Source organism: Myxocyprinus asiaticus, chromosome 48, assembly GCF_019703515.2.
Source record: "Myxocyprinus asiaticus isolate MX2 ecotype Aquarium Trade chromosome 48, UBuf_Myxa_2, whole genome shotgun sequence".
Taxonomy (NCBI): Eukaryota; Metazoa; Chordata; class Actinopteri; order Cypriniformes; family Catostomidae; genus Myxocyprinus; species Myxocyprinus asiaticus.
In genome coordinates, this window is record NC_059391.1 from 20,806,347 (window position 1) to 20,811,154 (window position 4,808).

Here is a 4,808-nt window from a genome sequence, read left to right on the forward strand (position 1 = left end):
TCCTGTTTTAACTTTCCCACCAGTGTTGGAATTTGCATAAATAAAAAAGAGTACATGCCTACTGACATTAGTACATACAGTATATACAAATATAAAACTAGAATGGTAAAGTGTTGTAGCTTTGTCATAACTTTGTAATAGCTTAAATCACTAATAATTAATTACTATAAAAATAACTATTAATGTAGGCCTGCATTCAAAATGAATATGGGTCACATGTATCAAAGTGTCATGGATTTTTCAAACATGAATATGTGTAATGTTTGTTTATTATGTAAAAAAGGCTATTCATATAATAATAATAATAATAATAATAATAATAATATATTAATAATTAGATTTAGTGTATTTATTAAGATGGCTATCCATATTACTTACATACGTAAAAACCCACATTTTACCAAGATCCAACTCGAGACTTGAATTGTTATCATGGTGTTTTGCTAGCTTTTTTTTGTTTGTGAAAATAGCCTTCTGCATTCTTTATCGATGTGGCAGATCTGCTTTCTGTATGTCGTTGGTCTTCCGATTTGGTGAGCTGATTGCATTACTAAGACACTGAATAGCATTTTTTAGTGTTCAGGTCCATACTTTTGTAATAAACTAAATTAAAAACTAAAAGTATTCATATGATTCTGTGTGCAATATATGCAAAACAATATATAAAAAAGTATTGGTCTATTTTTAATAGTGCATGCATGAATCTTTGAAACATGCTTTACATGTAATGACATTTAAGATTGTAGAAACCTCTATTGGCTTGCAGAAACAAGATGATGCATCTCAGTAAAACTTTTCTGTAGCCTATAACAAAACAATGTGTGAAACTTGTTAACTGCATCCTAGTGTTGAATACACATTAACACTCAAATACAAAAGTAGTGTCTTAAACACTTTTGGCCTGTGGTTTGTTGAACAATGTGACATATAAACCTCTCTGTCATCTGATGTGAAGCAAAGGGTATATACAGTAAACTGTATCTAATGACAGTGTATCATTGTGTATCTAATGACATGATGCTTATTTTTTGTCCAGATATATTAATTTATTAAAAAACCACATTTTATCAGCAAAATCGTCCAAGATCATAAAGAAAATCCTAATTAAAAAGAAAAACATTCACCTTTATATGACATGACAAAAAATAAATAAACGTAATATATATGAATCATGAGATTTGTAAATATATATATATATAAATAAATGTTTTACCTTGAAAAATATATGTATTAACTGTTTGGAAAATAGTGATTAAGGTGTGTACACTGACACGCTTTCTGTGTGTAAGAAAATCTGTTCTTTCTGTTTACCTGATGCTTGTACCGGTCATTAAATCAAAACCTTGTTTGAAAATGATATAAAAGTTTTTTATTTTTTTATTTCTAAGAACATGGCACATGCAATTTAAACTGTACTTTAAATAGATTTTTCCCTTTATTGTGGACAATCCTATTTGTTATTGACCCATATGCGTATACTGTATATAGTCATACAGGTATCTAGCTCTCAGCAATACTTGCGATTGTAAGCTGACAAAAATTCTAAGGACTTGAATAAATATACAAATTATTTTTATTTGTCTAGCTTAATTTTTAATTTTTTTTTATATTCAAAAGGAATTTTGTAACAGACGAATAAATTACAGTATAGCATGAATCAGTAAATTCAGCAGTATAACAAAGCCCCCTTGAAACCTCCAACAGTATTTTTATTTCTTTTGTAGTAGTAAGGCACATGTTATACGAAACCTTGACTTGCTTGGAAGTGTAAAGTGTGACTCATATAGCCTTTACTCAATTTAATTTGATATGCAATATTCAAATCAGAACCTTATTAATCACAGAGGCATGTGTTTAGAGATTTGACTCACTCTAGCCTTCTAGGTTTTTTCAACACCAAGAAATGTACTCAATGCATGTAACTTTTAGGCCTAGTCTCCTAAAATCTATATATTTGGTTCAAATCATACAAACACTACAGGCCCTTCACTTCATTAGAACACACACTCTCGCAAGCGCACACACACAAACATGAAGGGCGTCTTTATTCTGAGAATCCTATCCTGCTGAAATTCACACCAATACTTGACATTTTGCTTGTGTTAGCTTTTTATTGCAAGACAATACTATTTCTCATGTTTGCATTTCCTTCAAGTGCACACACACACAAACAGTGACTCTATCTGGAGAACCAAACCTGCATGCCAAAATAAATAAATAAAATAACAATAAAAGTGTGGAAAAATACAAACAAGTAAATAAATGCAAAAATTATATTAATAAATACAAAACTAACAGGCCATAACCACAATAGACATTATTGCAATCCATTATGCACCGCTGTTTAATTGTCATTAAGTTATTGCAAGGATTACATAATTGTTTAAAAAAGTACATTTTTTAACATGCTCAGTGGTCTAACACTGCCCGATACACAATATGTTAGATTACAGTTTTAGGTAATCTTATATAATTTGATTACTTTTGGATTACCTAAATGCATAGTTTGATGAAAATCTAATCATTAATTTTAAATGTATTAAGTACCAATTAACACTCCTTTCACTAAACATTAAATATAATATAATATAATATAAACAGAAACTTGCTATTTGTCAATTGCTGAGTAAAAAGCAACTTCATACAGTGAGGCACACAACGGAAGTGCATGTGGAACAGGACCGCACTGTCTTCCATGAATGAAGTTCTACCTGGCGAGACCTGTTGCAAATAATTCAGGCTCTGGCTCAGACCGCTCTTTTAACTTTTAGGAGTATAATTAGTAAATTGCCTATTAGCTACTTTCTTTGGCTGATTGGTCATGTAATCAGGAATGTAAGTATGTAATCCATAAAAATGTAACTGTCATCATAGATGATGCGCATTATAACATTTAATGTAATCCAGTCACAAGTACTATATTTTTGTAATCTGATTATGCAATCCACATTACGATTACATGTAATCAGTTACTACCCAGCACTGGATGTAAGTACCTAAACATACGATATTTGCCCACTGTTGTACAGACCAACAGAAATTTCAAAGGATGCAAACTACTTACTTTTTGGCAAAATTAGCCATTTTGAATTGAAAATATATCATGTATAGTACGTGGTTCGTAATGTCATTTGTAATTGAGAAAGAGACTGTGGGCATAGGCTGACTGTAGATGTGTCTTCTGAACGAATGTAAATGTGGTCAAACTAAATGAATGTGTTCATCTGGCCAGCTTTTGAAGTTATCACTTGATAGTGTCTCAGAAAATGATCCATGAAACTAACAGTAGGAGTTATTACACTCAGATTTGAATTTTAACCAGGGCAAGTACAACGTTTTCGCGGGGGGTGGCTAGGCATGTGGGTGTTCGCCCCTGAGCATTTTGCTGTCTGTCCGATGGTGGGGGGTTGTGCTGGAATGGAAAGTCCCCCCTGCGCTTTTCACCTCCCCCCTAATGTGGAGACCCTAGGCAATTGCCTTCTCTGCCCAATGCTAGTGCCAGCCCTGACTAAAACATAGTAAGACCTGTGGCTTTGACTCCACTGTGTTTTCAGGTTGTCAAGTACAGTGTCATATATGTTTTATAAAAATATTATTTGAAAATGATTTACAAAAAATCAAGTTTTTCAAACAATTTCTTTATGACTTTAAGTAATTCTGATGTTTGGACAGCAATCTCCTAAGTATCTTCTTTCAAAAGATCCAGGGCTCATGAACTGCAACCATTACATTTTTGGTATGTCCTTATCAGGTCTGTGCTCAAAAAGAGAGCCACCAGTTAAAGGAATAGTCACCTAAAAATGGAAAAATCTGTCATTTACTATCAATTCTGCACAATGTTATTTCAAACCACAACTTTTTTATATGATTTATTGTCAGGGTTAAGAGGGTTACTTTTTAAATGTATTCCACAACAGATTACAGAATACATGCTGTAAAATGACATTTCTAACGTATTCTGTTAGATTACTCAAGGTCAGTAAATACTTTGGATTACTTCTTCAGCAGTGGTAGATATTTTCACTTGTTTTGACTATAAAAACTCTGCCAGTACAGTAAGACAAAATACACATGAGTTATAACATAGAACATGACCACTCACATGAGATAAAGACTCCAGTCATATCAGTAACCTTATAAAAGCTGTTTTATTCTACATATAAAGGGTCCCCTCATGGGGGCTGCCATGTTAGGATCACATGACCAGCTGAATACTACTTGCTCAGTCTCAGTAACTGCCCTGCTATTGGACACTGTCACTCATGGATTAAATTAATCATGGCTAACTGTGAATTGTAAAATTCAACGGGAGCATTCAGGTGCTGGATAGAAACTTACGGGAGCGGGATAGAAAAACCAGTCCTGTGCAGACCTCAATTCCACACCACTAGGTGTCAGTGTAAGGTCAAGATGACGTATTAAGAAAATTACTGAGCTCGCCTTTAATCATCTTTGTTTAATGTACTGTGGGAACGTCAAAAGAACAGTGTATATTTTAAAACCAAAAAGTATTACATCTTAGGCCTTTATCACATTTAAAACCTTTATTCCAAACCCAAAAATGTAATTTATTTGTTTATTTGGATATTTATGCATGAATGTGTTGATTTATTTAATAAATACATTTAAAATGTATTTAATTATTTATTTGCTTATTTATTAGTAAGTTGGTCCTCCATTACGCTACAGTCTCTAAAACTCGCTTGAGTTCAGCCGCACCATCAGAGCGCGCCAGTTAAAACCTCCACCGAGTTTAGGCGCGCGCTGAACCCTCTGCGCCTGCGCACTGGCCGCACGCGTCTCTTTCC